General features: G+C 34.7%; 1 pseudogene; it reads left to right on the forward strand.

Moving 5' to 3' along the window:
- The first annotated feature begins 15,309 nt into the window (after positions 1-15,309).
- On the forward strand, positions 15,310-24,934 carry LOC126622897 (wall-associated receptor kinase 5-like; annotated as a pseudogene).
- The last annotated feature ends 720 nt before the right edge of the window (positions 24,935-25,654 follow it).

Here is a 25,654-nt window from a genome sequence, read left to right on the forward strand (position 1 = left end):
TATCGTCAACTCGATCTCGTATTCAGGTAACTAGGTCGCCAGAAGAGATATAACTCTAGACAAGAACTAAGTTATTGTTGGTAACCAAGTAATGCCATATTTGACCATGTATATGAGTAAGTGGGTCATCTTGTTCTTTTAGAGCAATTTGAACAATTTGCAAATCAAATGTTATTATTTTTCGGATTGGTGTGTGTACCAAAGAGTTATCAGGTTTTTAGATTTTCATTTCATTTATCATTTCTTAATCTGATAATATGTATTCCATCTCTTCGAATCATGTCTGACAATCCCCATTGTCCTCTAGTTATCTTAATTGTTCCAAAGATCAAATGGCCATGAGCAACACATTTACCCTTTGTGTCGTTGCTCATTGTTGTGTTCTATTTGCATTGAAATGATGAATACAAAAATTCTTAGCTGCAGGATATCAGCCAACAATATATCTGCTACAGGATGCTCAAGCTTAACAAGTTTAGCTGCTTATCCAAACAACTTTATGACACTAGTAGAACTTTAAGGAAAAAAAATACACAAACTTGTAAGGTTTAGTTCAATGTTCTTGTTTTAGAACAATTACACTTCTAAGTTGAAGGTCAAAATTTAACTGGTTCCCACGCTTGAGATTTTCAAATTTTACAGGTAACTGTTGATTGAGCTCATTACTTCTAAATAGTGCAACAAATATACCCATACATACCACATTGTCTGAAAGAGGATCCATGACATTTCTTAAAACATGTTACCAATTTGCATGTTTCTTGTTTCATCCACCTGATGATGTCAGTATATCTCTTTTCAGAAATGGAAGGATTGTGGTGACGGACGAAGCATTGAACACAATGGATTTTACTAACCCTTAATTATGCTTCACTAATACTACCTTAAATATTTTGTATGATCAAGCTACGAAGTAATGAAATTCTGTGGAGGAAGATAAACATCATAAGATATGTTCTGGTGTACTATGACCTTAAGTTTGCAACTGCAAAGATATGGACAGTTGGTAATTAATGTAGTGACATGGAAAGTTGTTTCTTTAATATCTTCTTACTATCCCTTAATTTCACTTTGGTTGCCCGTTTGTTCATTTTTGTTTTAAATTTCTTAAAAAGAAATTTAAAAAAAAGAAAGCATTTCGACAACTGTATATTTTTTACAAAACCAAGAACCTGGTTAAAAGTCCAAACAAATTTCTAGATTCATCCCTCAATCCAGAGCTATCATGTTGTTGAAAACCATATATAGAAATTTTGAGTTATAAAACAAGATGTCACAATGACATTATACCAACAATGAATAAACAAAATTGCAACAAATATTGCCTAAAATTGCCAAATGCCATCACAATAAATAGGGAATTTCTCAAATCCATGACATCATCACCTCATCTAAATCCCATCCGATCTCCCACAATCCTCATTATCTGACTAGTCTCTATAGAGAACAAGTTGAACCATTTAAAATTTGTTCGGAAGAAATGGCCATGTCAAAGACGTTTACACTTTGCATCGTTGCTGTCTTGGTGTGCTCGGTTTGCATCGAAACAACGAGTGCAAAACCCATTGGATATCCAATCATGAGGCACGACCAGCCCATTCATTGTAGGGACTCACGTTGCCTGCCGCCGCCATCTCGTCGTTATCGCAGACGTTGTGAGTCGGATGAGAGGTGCCGAGGTGGTCGTAAATTAAAATAAATCTTCACAACCACAAGAGATTGATGAAACTTCAAGCCATTAACAAAAGTCCACCCTTTTCAGCTGAACCATTCTTATATATATATATATATTGTTCTTTATCTAAACTCATTGTGAGATTAGTATGATGTAACCTCGAAAATCCCCTTATTCATAACTAATTAATTGATAATTGTTTCTAAGTACAATCAAGATATATATATATATATATATATATATATATTGTTCTTTATCTAAACTCATTGTGAGATTAGTATGATGTAACCGCGAAATTCCCATTATTCATAACTAATTAATTGATAATTGTTTCTAAGTACAATCAAGTTCAACTTTCTTTTTTAATTATCCGCATCAATGACTGTTACACGAATCTGGCAAGTATTGAATTCAATACAACACGTGTAGCGAAAAGCTATTGAGTTTTGTTGTTTCTGAACCGGCGATATATTTGGAAGAGCAATGACTCTAGACTAAGAACTAGTTGATTCTTATTAACCAAGTTTATATGTCGACTCGATCTCGTATTCAGGTAACTAGGTTGCTAGAAGAAATATAACTCTAGACAAGAACTAGGTTATTGTTGGTAACCAAGTAATGATATCTGCCCATGCATCTCGACCAAGCGTTTCGTTCCATGGGGTGATGATGCATGCTTCATCATCGAACTCATATACAATGATTGTGAGGGGGAGAACAGGCGCGTAGCTTGTCTTAAATTAGAATAATTCTTCCGAAACACAAGAGATAATGATCTTCAAGACATTACCATTATGTACATATTTACAATATAGTTCTTCATCTAACTATTTTGTTAATGTGATGTGATTATAACGCACAATTTTTTTTCTTCATTCATCAAATCACGATAGTTCTTTGAAAACTAATTCTTTGTTGACCAAGTGATTAGCGATTTTGTAAACAAATGCGGTAAACACATCACTCTAATTCATAAAAGAATGATCATGAACACATACTCGTACCAGAAATTCAAGGGACGGATTGATTTTTGGTAACAGGTAGATATGTGAAAGCTACAAATATACGCTAACATAGCTACCATCAAAACTTGTCTATTACAATAACGGGCTAACTAGTCTATACATGAGCACAGAAATTCGTTGCAAACATTTCAAAATAGAAAATCTTAGCATTGCCTTTTTAACATGTAACTTTGCTACATCAGTTGAGACAAACCTTTCCATCTGAAACTATCAGAATGTAAATATGCGGTCTTCTGCTACGATCTTGGAAAACCCACAAATCAGTATCCTCGTTAGTTTGTCGCCATTTAAGGTTTTAACAGTGCTGAAATGAACTAAATATCGGCTAACAATATATTTGCTACAGGCAGCTTAAGCTTAACCAGTTTAGCTACTTATCCAAACAACTTTATGACACTAGTAGAACTTTAAGGAAAAAAAACACATAAACTTGTAAGGTTCAATGTTCTTGTTTTAGAACAATTATACTTCTAAGCTGAAGGTCAAAATTTAACTGGTTCCCGTGCTTGAGATTTTCAAATTTTACGGGTAACTGTTGATTGAGCTCACAACTTCTAAATAGTGCAACAAATATACGCATACATACCACATTGTCTTAATGAGGATCCATGACATTTCTTAAAACATGTTACCAATTTGCGTGTTTCTTGTTTCAACCACCTGATGACGTGTGTATATCTCTTTTCAAAAATGGAAGGACTGTGGCGATGGAGGAAGCATTGAACACAGTGGATTTTCCTAACCCTTAATTATGCTTCACTAATACTACCTTAAATATTTTGTATGATCAAGCTACGAAGTAATGAAATTCTGTGGAGGAAGATAAACATCATAAGATATGTTATGGTGTACTATGACCTTAAGTTTGCAACTGCAAAGATATGGACAGTTGGTAATTAATGTAGTGACATGGAAAGTTGTTTCTTTAATATCTTCTTACTATCCCTTAATTTCACTTTGGTTGCCCGTTTGTTCATTTTTGTTTTAAATTTCTTATAAAAAAATTAAAAAAAAAAGAAAGCATTTCGACAACTGTATATTTTTTACAAAACCAAGAACCTGGTTAAAAGTCCAAACAAATTTCTAGATTCATCCCTCAATCCAGAGCTATCATGTTGTTGAAAACCATATATAGAAATTTTGAGTTATAAAACAAGATGTCACAATGACATTATACCAACAATGAATAAACAAAATTGCAACAAATATTGCCTAAAATTGCCAAATGCCATCACAATAAATAGGGAATTTCTCAAATCCATGACATCATCACCTCATCTAAATCCCATCCGATCTCCCACAATCCTCATTATCTGACTAGTCTCTATAGAGACCAAGTTGAACCATTTAAAATTTGTTCAGAAGAAATGGCCATGTCAAAGACGTTTACACTTTGCATCGTTGCTGTCTTGGTGTGCTCGGTTTGCATCGAAACAACGAGTGCAAAACCCATTGGATATCCAATCATGAGGCACGACCAGCACATTCATTGTAGGGACTCACGTTGCCTGCCGCCGCCATCTCATCGTTATCGCAGACGTTGTAAGCTGGAAGAGAGGTGCCGAGGTGGTCGTAAATTAAAATAAATCTTCACAACCACAAGAGATTGATGAAACTTCAAGCCATTAACAAAAGTCCACCCTTTTCAGCTGAACCATTCTTATATATATATATATATATATATATATTGTTCTTTATCTAAACTCATTGTGAGATTGGTATGATGTAACCTCGAAAATCCCCTTATTCATAACTAATTAATTGATAATTGTTTCTAAGTACAATCAAGATATATATATATATATATATATTGTTCTTTATCTAAACTCATTGTGAGATTAGTATGATGTAACCGCGAAATTCCCATTATTCATAACTAATTAATTGATAATTGTTTCTAAGTACAATCAAGTTCAACTTTCTTTTTTAATTATCCGCATCAATGACTGTTACACGAATCTGGCAAGTATTGAATTCAATACAACACGTGTAGCGAAAAGCTATTGAGTTTTGTTGTTTCTAAACCGGCGATATATTTGGAAGAGCAATGACTCTAGACTAAGAACTAGTTGATTCTTATTAACCAAGTTTATATGTCGACTCGATCTCGTATTCAGGTAACTAGGTTGCTAGAAGAAATATAACTCTAGACAAGAACTAGGTTATTGTTGGTAACCAAGTAATGATATCTGCCCATGCATCTCGACCAAGCGTTTCGTTCCATGGGGTGATGATGCATGCTTCATCATCGAACTCATATACAATGATTGTGAGGGGGAGAACAGGCGCGTAGCTTGTCTTAAATTAGAATAATTCTTCCGAAACACAAGAGATAATGATCTTCAAGACATTACCATTATGTACATATTTACAATATAGTTCTTCATCTAACTATTTTGTTAATGTGATGTGATTATAACGCACAATCTTTTTTCTTCATTCATCAAATCACGATAGTTCTTTGAAAACTAATTCTTTGTTGACCAAGTGATTAGCGATTTTGTAAACAAATGCGGTAAACACATCACTCTAATTCATAAAAGAATGATCATGAACACATACTCGTACCAGAAATTCAAGGGACGGATTGATTTTTGGTAACAGGTAGATATGTGAAAGCTACAAATATACGCTAACATAGCTACCATCAAAACTTGTCTATTACAATAACGGGCTAACTAGTCTATACATGAGCACAGAAATTCGTTGCAAACATTTCAAAATAGAAAATCTTAGCATTGCCTTTTTAACATGTAACTTTGCTACATCAGTTGAGACAAACCTTTCCATCTGAAACTATCAGAATGTAAATATGCGGTCTTCTGCTACGATCTTGGAAAACCCACAAATCAGTATCCTCGTTAGTTTGTCGCCATTTAAGGTTTTAACAGTGCTGAAATGAACTAAATATCGGCTAACAATATATTTGCTACAGGCAGCTTAAGCTTAACCAGTTTAGCTACTTATCCAAACAACTTTATGACACTAGTAGAACTTTAAGGAAAAAAAACACATAAACTTGTAAGGTTCAATGTTCTTGTTTTAGAACAATTATACTTCTAAGCTGAAGGTCAAAATTTAACTGGTTCCCGTGCTTGAGATTTTCAAATTTTACGGGTAACTGTTGATTGAGCTCACAACTTCTAAATAGTGCAACAAATATACGCATACATACCACATTGTCTTAATGAGGATCCATGACATTTCTTAAAACATGTTACCAATTTGCGTGTTTCTTGTTTCAACCACCTGATGACGTGTGTATATCTCTTTTCAAAAATGGAAGGACTGTGGCGATGGAGGAAGCATTGAACACAGTGGATTTTCCTAACCCTTAATTATGCTTCACTAATACTACCTTAAATATTTTGTATGATCAAGCTACGAAGTAATGAAATTCTGTGGAGGAAGATAAACATCATAAGATATGTTATGGTGTACTATGACCTTAAGTTTGCAACTGCAAAGATATGGACAGTTGGTAATTAATGTAGTGACATGGAAAGTTGTTTCTTTAATATCTTCTTACTATCCCTTAATTTCACTTTGGTTGCCCGCTTGTTCATTTTTGTTTTAAATTTCTTATAAAAAAATTAAAAAAAAAGAAAGCATTTCGACAACTGTATATTTTTTACAAAACCAAGAACCTGGTTAAAAGTCCAAACAAATTTCTAGATTCATCCCTCAATCCAGAGCTATCATGTTGTTGAAAACCATATATAGAAATTTTGAGTTATAAAACAAGATGTCACAATGACATTATACCAACAATGAATAAACAAAATTGCAACAAATATTGCCTAAAATTGCCAAATGCCATCACAATAAATAGGGAATTTCTCAAATCCATGACATCATCACCTCATCTAAATCCCATCCGATCTCCCACAATCCTCATTATCTGACTAGTCTCTATAGAGACCAAGTTGAACCATTTAAAATTTGTTCGGAAGAAATGGCCATGTCAAAGACGTTTACACTTTGCATCGTTGCTGTCTTGGTGTGCTCGGTTTGCATCGAAACAACGAGTGCAAAACCCATTGGATATCCAATCATGAGGCACGACCAGCACATTCATTGTAGGGACTCACGTTGCCTGCCGCCGCCATCTCGTCGTTATCGCAGACGTTGTAAGCCGGAGGAGAGGTGCCGAGGTGGTCGTAAATTAAAATAAATCTTCACAACCACAAGAGATTGATGAAACTTCAAGCCATTAACAAAAGTCCACCCTTTTCAGCTGAACCATTCTTTTATATATATATATATATATATATATATTGTTCTTTATCTAAACTCATTGTGAGATTAGTATGATGTAACCTCGAAAATCCCCTTATTCATAACTAATTAATTGATAATTGTTTCTAAGTACAATCAAGATATATATATATATATATATATATATATTGTTCTTTATCTAAACTCATTGTGAGATTAGTATGATGTAACCGCGAAATTCCCATTAGTCATAACTAATTAATTGATAATTGTTTCTAAGTACAATCAAGTTCAACTTTCTTTTTTAATTATCCGCATCAATGACTGTTACACGAATCTGGCAAGTATTGAATTCAATACAACACGTGTAGCGAAAAGCTATTGAGTTTTGTTGTTTCTGAACCGGCGATATATTTGGAAGAGCAATGACTCTAGACTAAGAACTAGTTGATTCTTATTAACCAAGTTTATATGTCAACTCGATCTCGTATTCAGGTAACTAGGTTGCTAGAAGAAATATAACTCTAGACAAGAACTAGGTTATTGTTGGTAACCAAGTAATGATATCTGCCCATGCATCTCGACCAAGCGTTTCGTTCCATGGGGTGATGATGCATGCTTCATCATCCAACTCATATACAATGATTGTGAGGGGGAGAACAGGCGCGTAGCTTGTCTTAAATTAGAATAATTCTTCCGAAACACAAGAGATAATGATCTTCAAGACATTACCATTATGTACATATTTACAATATAGTTCTTCATCTAACTATTTTGTTAATGTGATGTGATTATAACGCACAATTTTTTTTCTTCATTCATCAAATCACGATAGTTCTTTGAAAACTAATTCTTTGTTGACCAAGTGATTAGCGATTTTGTAAACAAATGCGGTAAACACATCACTCTAATTCATAAAAGAATGATCATGAACACATACTCGTACCAGAAATTCAAGGGACGGATTGATTTTTGGTAACAGGTAGATATGTGAAAGCTACAAATATACGCTAACATAGCTACCATCAAAACTTGTCTATTACAATAACGGGCTAACTAGTCTATACATGAGCACAGAAATTCGTTGCAAACATTTCAAAATAGAAAATCTTAGCATTGCCTTTTTAACATGTAACTTTGCTACATCAGTTGAGACAAACCTTTCCATCTGAAACTATCAGAATGTAAATATGCGGTCTTCTGCTACGATCTTGGAAAACCCACAAATCAGTATCCTCGTTAGTTTGTCGCCATTTAAGGTTTTAACAGTGCTGAAATGAACTAAATATCGGCTAACAATATATTTGCTACAGGCAGCTTAAGCTTAACCAGTTTAGCTACTTATCCAAACAACTTTATGACACTAGTAGAACTTTAAGGAAAAAAAACACATAAACTTGTAAGGTTCAATGTTCTTGTTTTAGAACAATTATACTTCTAAGCTGAAGGTCAAAATTTAACTGGTTCCCGTGCTTGAGATTTTCAAATTTTACGGGTAACTGTTGATTGAGCTCACAACTTCTAAATAGTGCAACAAATATACGCATACATACCACATTGTCTTAATGAGGATCCATGACATTTCTTAAAACATGTTACCAATTTGCGTGTTTCTTGTTTCAACCACCTGATGACGTGTGTATATCTCTTTTCAAAAATGGAAGGACTGTGGCGATGGAGGAAGCATTGAACACAGTGGATTTTCCTAACCCTTAATTATGCTTCACTAATACTACCTTAAATATTTTGTATGATCAAGCTACGAAGTAATGAAATTCTGTGGAGGAAGATAAACATCATAAGATATGTTCTGGTGTACTATGACCTTAAGTTTGCAACTGCAAAGATATGGACAGTTGGTAATTAATGTAGTGACATGGAAAGTTGTTTCTTTAATATCTTCTTACTATCCCTTAATTTCACTTTGGTTGCCCGTTTGTTCATTTTTGTTTTAAATTTCTTATAAAAAAATTAAAAAAAAAGAAAGCATTTCGACAACTGTATATTTTTTACAAAACCAAGAACCTGGTTAAAAGTCCAAACAAATTTCTAGATTCATCTCTCAATCCAGAGCTATCATGTTGTTGAAAACCATATATAGAAATTTTGAGTTATAAAACAAGATGTCACAATGACATTATACCAACAATGAATAAACAAAATTGCAACAAATATTGCCTAAAATTGCCAAATGCCATCACAATAAATAGGGAATTTCTCAAATCCATGACATCATCACCTCAACTAAATCCCATCCGATCTCCCACAATCCTCATTATCTGACTAGTCTCTATAGAGACCAAGTTGAACCATTTAAAATTTGTTCGGAAGAAATGGCCATGTCAAAGACGTTTACACTTTGCATCGTTGCTGTCTTGGTGTGCTCGGTTTGCATCGAAACAACGAGTGCAAAACCCATTGGATATCCAATCATGAGGCACGACCAGCACATTCATTGTAGGGACTCACGTTGCCTGCCGCCGCCATCTCGTCGTTATCGCAGACGTTGTAAGCCGGAGGAGAGGTGCCGAGGTGGTCGTAAATTAAAATAAATCTTCACAACCACAAGAGATTGATGAAACTTCAAGCCATTAACAAAAGTCCACCCTTTTCAGCTGAACCATTCTTATATATATATATATATATATATATATATATATATTGTTCTTTATCTAAACTCATTGTGAGATTAGTATGATGTAACCTCGAAAATCCCCTTATTCATAACTAATTAATTGATAATTGTTTCTAAGTACAATCAAGATATATATATATATATATATATATATATATATATATTGTTCTTTATCTAAACTCATTGTGAGATTAGTATGATGTAACCGCGAAATTCCCATTAGTCATAACTAATTAATTGATAATTGTTTCTAAGTACAATCAAGTTCAACTTTCTTTTTTAATTATCCGCATCAATGACTGTTACACGAATCTGGCAAGTATTGAATTCAATACAACACGTGTAGCGAAAAGCTATTGAGTTTTGTTGTTTCTGAACCGGCGATATATTTGGAAGAGCAATGACTCTAGACTAAGAACTAGTTGATTCTTATTAACCAAGTTTATATGTCGACTCGATCTCGTATTCAGGTAACTAGGTTGCTAGAAGAAATATAACTCTAGACAAGAACTAGGTTATTGTTGGTAACCAAGTAATGATATCTGCCCATGCATCTCGACCAAGCGTTTCGTTCCATGGGGTGATGATGCATGCTTCATCATCGAACTCATATACAATGATTGTGAGGGGGAGAACAGGCGCGTAGCTTGTCTTAAATTAGAATAATTCTTCCGAAACACAAGAGATAATGATCTTCAAGACATTACCATTATGTACATATTTACAATATAGTTCTTCATCTAACTATTTTGTTAATGTGATGTGATTATAACGCACAATCTTTTTTCTTCATTCATCAAATCACGATAGTTCTTTGAAAACTAATTCTTTGTTGACCAAGTGATTAGCGATTTTGTAAACAAATGCGGTAAACACATCACTCTAATTCATAAAAGAATGATCATGAACACATACTCGTACCAGAAATTCAAGGGACGGATTGATTTTTGGTAACAGGTAGATATGTGAAAGCTACAAATATACGCTAACATAGCTACCATCAAAACTTGTCTATTACAATAACGGGCTAACTAGTCTATACATGAGCACAGAAATTCGTTGCAAACATTTCAAAATAGAAAATCTTAGCATTGCCTTTTTAACATGTAACTTTGCTACATCAGTTGAGACAAACCTTTCCATCTGAAACTATCAGAATGTAAATATGCGGTCTTCTGCTACGATCTTGGAAAACCCACAAATCAGTATCCTCGTTAGTTTGTCGCCATTTAAGGTTTTAACAGTGCTGAAATGAACTAAATATCGGCTAACAATATATTTGCTACAGGCAGCTTAAGCTTAACCAGTTTAGCTACTTATCCAAACAACTTTATGACACTAGTAGAACTTTAAGGAAAAAAAACACATAAACTTGTAAGGTTCAATGTTCTTGTTTTAGAACAATTATACTTCTAAGCTGAAGGTCAAAATTTAACTGGTTCCCGTGCTTGAGATTTTCAAATTTTACGGGTAACTGTTGATTGAGCTCACAACTTCTAAATAGTGCAACAAATATACGCATACATACCACATTGTCTTAATGAGGATCCATGACATTTCTTAAAACATGTTACCAATTTGCGTGTTTCTTGTTTCAACCACCTGATGACGTGTGTATATCTCTTTTCAAAAATGGAAGGACTGTGGCGATGGAGGAAGCATTGAACACAGTGGATTTTCCTAACCCTTAATTATGCTTCACTAATACTACCTTAAATATTTTGTATGATCAAGCTACGAAGTAATGAAATTCTGTGGAGGAAGATAAACATCATAAGATATGTTCTGGTGTACTATGACCTTAAGTTTGCAACTGCAAAGATATGGACAGTTGGTAATTAATGTAGTGACATGGAAAGTTGTTTCTTTAATATCTTCTTACTATCCCTTAATTTCACTTTGGTTGCCCGTTTGTTCATTTTTGTTTTAAATTTCTTATAAAAAAATTAAAAAAAAAGAAAGCATTTCGACAACTGTATATTTTTTACAAAACCAAGAACCTGGTTAAAAGTCCAAACAAATTTCTAGATTCATCCCTCAATCCAGAGCTATCATGTTGTTGAAAACCATATATAGAAATTTTGAGTTATAAAACAAGATGTCACAATGACATTATACCAACAATGAATAAACAAAATTGCAACAAATATTGCCTAAAATTGCCAAATGCCATCACAATAAATAGGGAATTTCTCAAATCCATGACATCATCACCTCATCTAAATCCCATCCGATCTCCCACAATCCTCATTATCTGACTAGTCTCTATAGAGACCAAGTTGAACCATTTAAAATTTGTTCGGAAGAAATGGCCATGTCAAAGACGTTTACACTTTGCATCGTTGCTGTCTTGGTGTGCTCGGTTTGCATCGAAACAACGAGTGCAAAACCCATTGGATATCCAATCATGAGGCACGACCAGCACATTCATTGTAGGGACTCACGTTGCCTGCCGCCGCCATCTCGTCGTTATCGCAGACGTTGTAAGCCGGAGGAGAGGTGCCGAGGTGGTCGTAAATTAAAATAAATCTTCACAACCACAAGAGATTGATGAAACTTCAAGCCATTAACAAAAGTCCACCCTTTTCAGCTGAACCATTCTTATATATATATATATATATATTGTTCTTTATCTAAACTCATTGTGAGATTATATATATATATATATATATATATATACTACCTTAAATATTTTGTATGATCAAGCTACGAAGTAATGAAATTCTGTGGTAGAAGATAAACATCATAAGATATGTTCTGGTGTACTATGACCTTAAGTTTGCAGCTGCAAAGATATGGACAGTTGGTAATTAATGTAGTGATATGGAAATGTTGTTTCTTTAATATCTTCTTACTATCCCTTAATTTCACTTTGGTTGCCCGTTTGTTCATTTTTGTTTTAAATTTCTTTAAAAAAAATTAAAAAAGAAAGCATTTCGACAACTGTATATTTTTTACAAAACCAAGACCTCGGTTCAAAGTCCAAACAAATTTCTTGCTTCACCCTTCAATCCAAAGTTGTCGTGTTGTTGTAAACCATATATAGAAATTTTGAGTTATAAAACAAGATGTCACAAAGACATTATACCAACAAATAATAAACAAAATTTCAACAAATATTGCCTAAGATTGCCAAATGTCATCACATTAAATAGGGAATTTCTCAAATCCATGACATCATCACCTCCTCTAAATCCCATTTGATCTCCCACAATCCTCATTATTTGACTAGTCTCTATAGAGACCAAGTTGAACCATTTAAAATTTGTTCGGAAGAAATGGCCATGTACTGGACGTTTACACTTTGCATCGTTGCTGTCTTGGTGTGCTCGGTTTGCATCGAAACAGCGAGTGCAAAATCCATTGGTTATCCAGTCACAAGGCACGACCAACCCATTCATTGTAGGGACTCACGTTGCCTGCCGCCGCCATCTCGTCGTTATCGCAGAGGTTGTGAGCCAGAGGAGAGGTGCCGAGGTGGTCGTAAATTAAAATAAATCTTCACAACCACAAGAGATTAATGAAACTTCAAGCCATTACCAAAAGTCCACCCTTTTCAGATGAAGATGGTGCCCATTCTTTTATATATATTCTATATATATACACATTTTTTTTTTATCTAAACTCATTGTGAGATTAGTATGATGTAACCGTAAAAATCCCCTTGTTCATAACTAATTAATTGATAATTGTTTCTAAATACAATCAAGTTCAACTTTCTTTTTTAATTATCCGCATCAATGACTGTTACACGAATCTACCAAGTATTGAATTCAATACAATACGTGTAGTGAAAAGCTATTGAGTTTCGTTCTTTCCGAACTGGCGATATATTTGGAAGAGCAATGACTCTAGACTAAGAACTAGTTGATTCTTATTAACCAAGTTTATATGTCAACTCGATCTCGTATTCAAGTAACTAGGTCGCCAGAAGAGATATAACTCTACAGAAGAACTAGGTTGTTGTTGGTAACCAAGTAATGATATCTGCCCATGAATCTCGACCAGGCGTATTGTTGCATGGGGTGACGATGCATGCTTCATCATCGAACTCATATACAATGACTATGAGGGGGAAAACAGGCATGTACCTTGTCTTAAATTAGAATAAGTCTTCCGAAACACAAGAGATAATGATCTTCAAGACTTTACCATTATGTACATATTTACAATATAGTTCTTCATCTAACTTATTTTGTAAATGTGATTTGATTATAATGCACAATCTTTTTTCTTCATTCATCAAATGACGATAATTCTTTGAAAACTAATTCTTTGTTGACCAAGCGATAGCAATTTTGTAAACAAATTCGGTAAACACATCACTCTTATTCGCAAAAAAAATGATCATGGACACATTCTCATATAAAAAATTAAAGGGACGGATTGATCTTTTGTAACAGGTTTGTGAAACCTAGAAATATACGCTAACATAGCTACCATCAGAACTTGTCTATTACAATAATGGGCTAACTAGTCTATACATGAGCACATAAATTGGTTGCAAACATTTCAAAATAGAAAATCTTAACATTGCCTTTTTAACATGTAACTTTGCTACATCAGTGGAGACAAACCTCTCTATATGAAACTATCAGATTGTAAATATGTGGTCATCTGCTACGATCTTGGAAAACACGCAAATCAGTGTCCTCGTTAGTTTGTCGCCATTTAAGGTTTTAACAGTGCTGAAATGATCAACTGGATATCGGCCAACAATATATCTGCTACATGCAACTTAAGATTAACCAGTTTAGCTGCTTATCCAAACAACTTTATGACACTAGTAGAACTTTAAGGAAAAAAAAACGCACAAACTTGTAAGATTTAGTTCAATGTTCTTGTTTTAGAACAATTACACTTCTAAGCTGAAGGTCAAAATTTAACCCGTTCCCGTGCTTGAGATTTTCAAATTTTACAGATAACTATTGATTGAGCTCACTACTTCTAAACAGTGCAACAAATATACCCATACATACCACATTGTCTTAACGAGGATCCATGGCATTTCTAAAACATGTTACCAATTTTCGTGTTCCATGTTTCATCCACCTGATGATGTGCATATATCTCTTTTCAGAAATGGAAGGACTGCGGCGACGGAGGAAACATTGAACACAGTGGATTTTCCTAACCCTTAATTATGCTTCACTAATACTACCTTAAATATTTTGTATGATCAAGCTACGAAGTAATGAAATTCTGTGGTAGAAGATAAACATCATAAGATATGTTCTGGTGTACTATGACCTTAAGTTTGCAGCTGCAAAGATATGGACCGTTGGTAATTAATGGAGTGACATGGAAACGTTGTTTCTTTAATATGTTCTTACTATCCCTTAATTTCACTTTGGTTGCCCATTTGTTCATTTTTGTTTTAAATTTCTTTAAAAAAAATAAAAAAAGAAAGCATTTCGACAACTGTATATTTTTTACAAAACCAAGACCTCGGTTCAAAGTCTAAACAAATTTCTAGCTTCACCCTTCAATCCAGAGCTATTGTGATGTTGAAAACCATATATAGAAATTTTGAGTTATAAAACAAGATGTCACAATGACATTATACCAACAATGAATAAACAAAATTGCAACAAATATTGCCTAAAATTGCCAAATGCCATCACAATAAATAGGGAATTTCTCAAATCCATGACATCATCACCTCTTCTAAATCCCATCCGATCTCCCACAATCCTCATTATCTGACTAGTCTCTATAGAGACCAAGTTGAACAATTTAAAATTTGTTCTGAAGAAATGGCCATGTCCAAGACGTTTACACTTTGCATCGTTGCTGTCAAGGTGTGCTCGGTTTGCATCGAAACAGCGAGTGCAAAATCCATTGGTTATCCAGTCATGAGGCACGGCCAGCCTATTCATTGTTGGGACTCACGTTGCCTGCCACCGCCATCTCGTCGTTATCCCAAGGTTGTGAGCCGGATGAGAGGTGCCGAGGTGGTCGTAAATTAAAATAAATCTTCATAACCACAAGAGATTGATGAAACTAATTCTCTGTTGACCACGCGGTTAGCAATTTTGTAAACAAATTCGGTAAACACATCACTCTTATTCGTAAAAAAATGATCATGAACACATACTCGTATAAAAAATTCAAGGGACAGATTGATCTTTTGTAACAGGTATGTGAAACCTACAAATATACGCTAACATAGCTACCATTAGAACTTGTCTATTACAATAACGGGCTAACTAGTCTATACATGAGCACAGAAATTAGTTGCGAACATTTCAAAATAGAAAATCTTAACATTGCCTTTTTAACATGAAACCTTGCTACATCAGTGGAGACAAACCTCTCTATCTGAAACTATCAGAATGTAAATATGTGGTCATCTGCTATGATCTTGGAAAACACGCAAATCAGTGTCCTCGTTACTTTGTCCCCATTTAAGGTTTTAACAGTGCTGAAATGATCAACTGGATATCGGCCAACAATATATCTACTACAGGAAACTTAAGCTTAACCAATTTAGCGGCTTATCCAAACAACTTTATGACACTAGTAGAACTTTAAGGAAAAAAAACACACAAACTTGTAAGGTTTAGTTCAATGTTCTTGTCTTAGAACAATTACACTTCTAAGCTGAAGGTCAAAATCTAACTCGTTCTCGCGCTTGAGATTTTCAAATTTTACAGGTAACTGTTGATTGAGCTCACTACTTCTAAACAGTGCAACAAATTTACCCATACATACCACATTGTCTTAATGAGGATCCATGGGATTTCTAAAACATGTTACCAATTTTCGTGTTCCTTGTTTCATCCACCTGATGATGTGTGTATATCTCTTTTCAGAAATGGAAGGACTGTGGCGACGAAGGAAGCATTGAACACAGTGGATTTTCCTAACCCTTAATTATGCTTCACTAATAATACCTTAAATATTTTGTATGATCAAGCTACGAAGTAATGAAATTCTGTGGTAGAAGATAAACATCATAAGATATGTTCTGGTGTACTATGACCTTAAGTTTGCACCTGCAAAGATATGGACAGTTGGAAATTAATGTGGTGACATGGGAACGTTGTTTCTTTAATATCTTCTTACTATCCCTTAATTTCACTTTGGTTGCCCGTTTGTTCATTTTTGTTTTAAATTTCTTTAAAAAAAATTAAAAAAGAAAGCATTTCGACAACTGTATATTTTTTACAAAACCAAGACCTCGGTTCAAAGTCCAAACAAATTTCTAGCTTCACCCTTCAATCCAGAGCTATCGTGTTGTTGAAAACCATATATAGAAATTTTGAATTATAAAACAAGATGTCACAATGACATTATACCGACAATGAATAAACAAAATTGCAACAAATATTGCCTAAAATTGCCAATTGCCATCACAATAAATAGGGAATTTCCCAAATCCATGACATCATCACCTCTTCTAAATCCCATCCGATCTCCCACAATCCTCATTATTTGACTAGTCTCTATAGAGACCAAGTTGAACCATTTAAAATTTGTTTTGAAGAAATGGCCATGTCCAAGACGTTTACACTTTGCATTCTTGCTGTCTTGGTGAGCTCAGTTTGCATCGAAATTGCGAGTGCAAAATCCATTGGTTATCCAGTCATGAGGCACGACTAGCCCATTCATTGTAGGGACTCACGTTGCCTGCCGCCGCCATCTCTTCGTTATCGCAGAGGTTGTGAGCTTAAGGAAAGGTGCCGAGGTGGTCGTAAATTAAAATAAATCTTCACAACCACAATAGATTGATGAAATTTCAAGCCATTACCAAAAGTCTACCCTTTTCAGCTGAAGATGGTGCGTATTCTTTTATAGATATACTATATATATATATATATATTGTTCTTTATCTAAACTTATTGTGAGATTAGTACGATGTAACCGTGAAAATCCCCTTATTCATAACTAATTAATTGATAATTGTTTCTAAATACAATCAAGTTCAACTTTCTTTTTTAATTATCCGCATCAATGACTGTTACACAAATCTGGCAAGTATTGAATTCAATACAACACGTGTAGCGAAAAGCTATTGAGTTTTGTTGTTTCCGAACCGGCGATATATTTGGAAGAGCAATGACTCTAGACTAAGAACTAGTTGATTCTTATTAACCAAGTTTATATGTCAACTCGATCTCGTATTCAGGTAACTAGGTCGCCAGAAGAGATATAACTCTAGACAAGAACTAGGTTATTGTTGGTAACCAACTAATGATATATGCCCATGAAGCTCGACCAGGCATCGTTGCATGGAGTGATGATGCATGCTTCATCATCGAACTCATATACAATGTCTGTGAGGGGGAGAACAGGCGCGTACCTTGTCCAAAATTAGAATAAATCTTCCGAAACACAAGAGATAATGATCTTCAAGACTTTACCATTATGTACATACTTACTATATAGTTCTTCATCTAACTATTTTGTGAATGTAATGTGATTATAACGCACAATCTTTTTGCTTCATTCGTCAAATGACGATAGTTCTTTGAAAACTAATTCTTTGTTGACCAAGCGGTTAGCGATTTGTAAACAAATTCGGTAAACACATCACTCTTATTCGTAAAAAAAATGATCAGGAACACATACTCGTTCCAAAAATTCTAGGGACGGATTGATCTTTTGTAACTGGTAGATATGTGAAAGCTACAAATATACGCTAACATAGCTACCATCAGAACTTGTCTATTACAATAACGGGCTAACTAGTCTATACATGAGCACAGAAATTCGTTGCAAACATTTCAAAATAGAAAATCTTAAAATTGCCTTTTTAACATGTAACTTTGCTACATCAGTGGAGACAAACCTCTTTATCTGAAACTATTAGATTGTAAATATGTGGTCATCTGCTAAGATCTTGGAAAACACACAAATCAGTGTCCTCGTTAGTTTGTCGCCATTTAAGGTTTTAACAATGCTGAAATGATCAGCTGGATATCGGCCAACAATATATTTGCTACAGGCAACTTAAGCTTAATCGGTTTAGCTGCTTATCCAAACAACTTTATGACACTCGTAGAACTTTACGAAAAAAAAAACACACAAACTTGTAAGGTTTAGTTCAATGTTCCTTTTTTAGAACAATTACACTTCTGAGCCGAAGGTCAAAATTTAACTCGTTCCCGCGCTTGAGATTTTCAAATTTTAGAGGTAACTGTTGATTGAGCTCACTACTTCTATACAGTACAACAAATATACCCATACATACCACATTGTCTTAAAGAGGATCCATGGCATTTCTTAAACATGTTACCAATTTTCGTGTTTCTTGTTTCATCCTCCTGATGATGTGTGTATGTCTCTTTTCAGAAATGGAAGGAATGTGGAAACGGAGAAAGCATTGAACAAAATAGATTTTCCTAACCTTCAATTATGCTTCACTAATACTGCCTTAAATATTTTGTATGATCAAGCTACGAAGTAATGAAATTCTGTGGTAGAAGATAAACATCATAAGATATACTCTGGTGTACTATGACTTTAAGTTTGCAGCTGCAAAGATCTGGACAGTTGGTAATTAATGTAGTGACATGGAAACGTTGTTTCTTTAATATCTTCTTACTATCCCTAAATTTCACTTTGGTTGCCCGTTTGTTCATTTTTGTTTTAAATTTCTTGAAAAAAATTAAAAAGAAAGCATTTCGACAACTCTATATTTTTTACAAAACCAAGACCTCGGTTCAAAGTCCAAACACATTTCTAGCTTAACCCTTCAATCCAGAGCGATCATGTTGTTGAAAACCATATATAGAAATTTTGAGTTATAAAACAAGATGTCACAATGACATTATACCAACAATGAATAAACAAAATTGCAACAAATATTGCCTAAAATTGCCAAATGCCATCACAATAAATAGGGAATTTCTCAAATCCCTGACATCATCACCTCTTCTAAATCCCATCCGATCTCCCACAATCCTCATTATTTGACTAGCCTCTATAGAGACCAAGTTGAACCATTTAAAATTTGTTCTGAAAATATGGCCATGTCCAATATGTTTACACTTTGCATCATTGTTGTCTTGGTGTGCTCGGTTTGCATCGAAACAGCGAGTGCAAAATCCATTGGTTATCCAGTCATGAGGCACGACCAGCCCATTCATTGTAAGGACTAACGTTGCCTGCCGCCGCCATCTCGTCGTTATCGCAGAGGTTGTGAGCCGGAGGAGAGGTGCCGAAGTGGTCGTAAATTAAAATAAATCTTCGCAACCACAAGTGATTGATGAAACTTCAAGCCATTACCAAAAGTCTACCCTTTTTCAGCTGAAGATGATGCCCATTATTTTATATATATACTATATATATTGTTCTTTATCTAAACTCATTGTGAGATTAGTATGATGTAACCGCAAAAATCCCCTTATTCATAACTAATTAATTGATAATTGTTTCTAAATATAATCAAGTTCAACTTTCTTTTTAATTATCCGCATCAATGACTGTTACATGAATCTGGCAAGTATTGAATTCAATACAACACGTGTAGCGAAAAGCTATTAAGTTTCGTTGTTTCTGAACTGGCGATATATTTGGAATAGCAATGACTCTAGACTAAGAACTAGTTGATTGTTATTAACCAAGTTTATATGTCAACTCGATCTCGTATTCAGGTAACTAGGTCGCCAGAAGAGATATAACTCTAGACAAGAACTAGGTTATTGTTGGTAACCAAGTAATGATATCTGCCCATGGATCTCGACCAAGCGTATCGTTGCATGGGGTGACGATGCATGCTTCATCATCGAACTCATATACAATGATTGTGAGGGGGAGAACAGGCGCGTAGCTTGTCTTATATTAGAATAAGTCTTCCGAAACACAAGAGATAATGATCTTCACGACATTACCATTATGTAAATATTTACTATATAGTTCTTCATCTAACTATTTTGTAAATGTGATGTGATTATAACGCACAATCTTTTTTCTTCATTCATCAAATGACAATGGTTCTTTGAAAACTAATTCTTTGTTGACCAAGCGATTAGCGATTTTGTAAACAAATGCGGTAAACACATCACTCTAATTCATAAAAGAATGATCATGAACACATACTCGTATCAGAAATTCAAGGTACGGATTGATCTTTTGTAACAGGTAGATATGTGAAAGCTTCAAATATACGCTAACATAGCAACCGTCAGAACTTGTCTATTACAATAATGGGCTAACTAGTCTATACATGAGCACATAAATTGGTTGCAAACATTTCAAAATAGAAAATCTTAGCATTGCCTTTTTAACATGTAACTTTGCTACATCAGTGGAGACAAACCTGTCCATCTAAAACTATCAAAATGTAAATATGTGGTCATCTGCTACGATCTTGGAAAACCCGCAAATCAGTGTCCTCGTTAGTTTGTTGGCATTTAAGGTTTTAACAATGTTAAAATGATCAACTGGATATCGGCCAACAATATATCTGCTACAGGCAGCTTAAGCTTAACCAGTTTAGCTTCTTATCCAAACAACTTTATGACACTAGTAGAACTTTAAGATAAAAAAAAAACACACACAAACTTGTAAGGTTTAGTTCAATGTTCTTGTTTTAGAACAATTACACTTCTAAGCTGAATGTCAAAATTTAATTGGTTCCCGCGCATGAGATTTTCAAATTTTATGGGTAACTGTTGATTGAGCTCACTACTTCTAAACAGTGCAACAAATATACCCAAACATGCCACAATTTCTGAATGAGGATCCATGACATTTCTTAAAACATGTTGCTATTGAAGATCTCCTTGTGTAACTCTTTCACAAATTAAGTGATAGTCGATCTCGATGGGTTTGGACTTGGCATGAAACACAGGATTGGTTGATAGAGTTATGGCTGAGATGTTATCACAGTGATTCATTGGTGCTTGATAAAGGGGAATGTGTAAATCACAAAATAACTATCTTATCCAGGCTATTTAAGCAGCTGTGATAGCAAGAGCTCAATACTCAACTTCTATGGATGAGCTCGATACTCAGCTTCTGTGACAATTCTTCGATACACAGTGTGCTTGATACTCAGCTTTTGTCTTATCACCGAAATTAAAAACAGGTTCGTCGTAGTTGGATGCGACACATGTGCTTTTTTTATCGGTCACCGTGTGAACAAAAGTACACAACCGGGTGCATGTCCATATGTGACAATCTTGACAACGCTATCGATCAGCTAGACACTTCCTCTGGCGTTGGATGTAGCCAAACTAAAATCCCTAGTGGGCTGAAAAATCAGACTCTAAATTTGAGAACCTTTAACAATCATACGGATGTGTGGGACTTCAACCCATGCAGCTACGCCTTGCTTGTGCAAGAAGGTGAGTTCAACTTCAACAGTACAAGTTTTCAAGAACTAAACGACACAACCCGACTTTCGGCGATTCTTGATTGGGAAATTGGGGATGAGTAATGTGATATAGCAGCTAATAACGAGAGCACTTTTGCATGCAAGGCAAATACTCCTGCCATGATCGGTCTTCAGGTTACACATGATGGTGCCTGCCAGGTTTCGTAGGGAACCCATACCTCCTAGGTGGTTGCGAAGGTAAATAAATCTAGACACCATTTGATTATTATCGTGTGCACTTTTGCATGCAAGGCGAATAAATCTAGACACCATTTGACCATTTGATTATTATGATGAACAATTTTGTGTTTATCAAAACATAGTAGGGTAAATCTTCAAAATGGTCCCTGAGATTTGCATAACTCATCACTTTGGTCCCTGAGATTCCAAATCAATAAAAGTGGTCCCTGAGATTGTCCACCATCCATCATTTTGGTCCTTCTATTAAAAACTTCGTTAAGTGTCCCAGAGTTCTTGGCCGGAAGTTTTGGCAATTTTCAAAGCTTGGTAACTCAATCGTTTCTAAACCAAATTCGACCCATATGTTAGTTTTATTTTACGTTTTTTGTGATTTTTTTGGGTAGTGCTATCCACATACTCGTTTTTACTTCTCACATATCCCTTTTAATTTCCAGGTGTCGGATCGAATGATTTGAAAAAGATCAATGAACAAAATTTAACAAGGGTACGTGAGAAGTAAAAATAGGTCTGTGAATAGCAATTCCCTTTTTTATACAAGGGATATTGGGGGAGGGAGGTCAAAGTTGGGCATTAATAAAGAATAACGGTGAATACTCTTAACCAATTAAACTACAAACCTCTTATTTTTCTTTAGGCATGCTTGTTTATTTACATATGTCGTAGCCTAAAATCATAAACCTATTATTTTCTTTTGAACAATTGACCTCAAATTTTATTTGCTCGACCCACTTATATTAGAATTCCTCTCTGCAACACGAATTTTTCAATAGATATTGTCGATAATGTATAGATCGTTATGTACATTTTCTTATTGAGATGATATCAAAATTGATTTCACGCCTTGTCATATACCATATGGACGGTTTGTCTTGCCCAGAGGATGACTAATATCTATGACTTAGAAAAGATCCATGTACAAAATGAATAAATAGTCTTCATTGTAGCTAGTATTATACGCACGTATGTCATTTTTTGTCCCAATATATCACCTTACTGTCGTAAACAAAACAACAAAACACTAGCCAGACAACAAAAACAAGATTAATACATTGATGATACGCTCTATATAATTTGTTTTTTAGCAATATATGTTATCTTTAACATCCTAATATTATAGACATGCATAAACAAACTATAAATAAGATTTTCTTGTTATTTTGCATCTTTTTGCAGGTGCCACTGGAGGCTTCTTGCTTTTACTAGGTGGATTTTCATGGATATATTGGGGGATGCAGAGAAGAAAGTTCATCAAACTCAAAGAAAATGGTGTGGCTTATTGTTACAGCAACAAATCGCTAGTCAAGGAGCCTCCATAGAGACAACCTTAACAATCATACGTAGTTCTTTCAATTACTCATGAATTACCCATTCATATTTTGAAGGTTAGGTTTTCCTAATATATATTCTACTTGGAACCTCCAACATAGAACGTATATCTAACATACAACCCGTCCGGACGTTCGGATCAAATATGAACATGAAAGACTTATTAAGTTTCATGAACCATGCAACCCTTAAAACGTGGTGTTCATCTTAAGTGAAATTACAATTATTAACCACAAGAAGCCAGCGCCAATTTCAGGGAACGTAATGTTCAAAATAAGGATGGGTAATTCATAAGTAATTGGAATAACTATATAGGATTGTTAAGGTAACGGCGGAACCCTAATGTCTCTTTAAATTGGTTTCTAGTTGATTTATTCAATTGTTTTTAATTTAAATTCATTTTTATTATTTTAAATCTCAAAATTAACATTTTCCAAACTCTATTTTAAATAATTAATTAAGAGTTGGTTTTAAATATACAAATTATTCATTCAATTCTTGTGAAAAATGACCTTGCTTAATTGAGTCGTTTATATTACAACTACCTTGTTCTCTTGTAAGTATTTTTAAGTTTTTTATCCCTATTTGTGCAAGCGGTAAAAATCCTATCAGTGAGGTTATTGGGTTATTGTTTAGAGTCAGAAGTTCCTCTACTAGTTTACGGGTTTGTCACTCATGGCACTCTCTTTCAGCACATTCATGGTAAAAAGAGCAAAGGATCATCATTTTCATTGGAATTATGACTGAAGATAACAGCTGGAGCACTAGCATACTTACACTCCTCCGCTCTCATGCAAATTATGCATCGATATGTGAAAGCGACAAATATACTATTAGATGTAAATTACACTACAAAAGTGTCAAACTTTGGAGCTTCACAATTGATTCCTCTAGACCAAGCTCAACTTGCAACTTTAGTGCAAGGAACATTCGAATACTTAGACCCTGAATACTTCCTCACGAATCAACTAACAGAAAAGAGTGATGTCTATAGCTTTGGAGTTGTCCTGATGGAGCTACTAACAAGCAAAGTGGCACTCGCTTTTGACAGGCCTGAGGAAGAGAGAAACCTAGCAAGCTTTTTTGTTTGTTAAAAGGAGGAGGATCGCTTGAATCAAATTCTCGATGATGATATGGTCAATGAGAGAAACATCGAGACACTAAAAACAGTGGCCAATCTCGCGAGAAGATGTGTAAGGTTAAAAGGGGAGGACAGGCCTAAGATGAAAGAAGTTGCCATGGAGTTGGAAGGAATGAGAATTACAGAAATGCATGCATGGGGAAAAGCTGAATTTATTCCAAAGGAGACTGAGTACTTACTTGGGGCAGCTAACTCAGATGTGTATCATGTGGATGTTAGGGCTGATTGTGGTCCTAGTACTGGTACAGCTAGTGAGTATGACAGCATGCAGATCCAGATGTTAATTTCATATGATGATGGACGATTGCTTGAAATAATCAACTCAACATTGTTTATCATTCTAGCCATAGTGAAGAACCTACAAACATTAAGTAGATGTCATTGTTAGTTGGTGTAGTCACATTGGCTAGAGCGGATGTGCTCTCTCTATGCACTCAAGTTTGAATTTTCCTAGATACAATTTAAATTTAGTAAAAAGTAAATATGGCCTGTATAAAAGATAACATTCTTCTTCATTCATTTTGAAAGTTTTTAGTTAGGGTGTGTAATGTGTATCAGAGCACTAGGTGGTGAAGATCCTTAAAAAAATAAAAAAAAATAAAAAAAAATAAAAGACCTTAAAAAAAGGGATCTCAAACAAGCCTTGCATGTAAGAAGTGGCCCAACATCAAAAACTAATTTCTTCTTCAAAAGGATTTGCATGGAATTTAGGGTGTGTATCAGAGCATTTGGTGGGGGATGTATACCAATTGTTTGACTGGTTAAATGTTGTGTATTGGCATTTAATGTTTGGACGTTAGACTTTGATACTTTCTGAAGCTAAATAAAAAATGAGTTTGGAAGATCCTGAGTTGGTAAGGAATGTAAAATACAGTAGAACATTGATAATTAATATTTGTTAAATTAATAATTTTGGTCGATCCCAATTGGAAATAAATGTTAGATTAAGAAGTTGATGGGGTTTGAACCCACCTTGTGGTGCAACAGCAACAACAACGCTTCTCTCTATTACTGTGGTACAAGGTCACTTGTAATTCTCTCTCATCTTTCACCCTTTCCAACTTCTCTCTCTATGGCCTCGTTTGACACGCCCCGACCCTGATATTCC

This window comes from Malus sylvestris, chromosome 5, assembly GCF_916048215.2.
Source record: "Malus sylvestris chromosome 5, drMalSylv7.2, whole genome shotgun sequence".
NCBI lineage: Eukaryota > Viridiplantae > Streptophyta > Magnoliopsida > Rosales > Rosaceae > Malus > Malus sylvestris.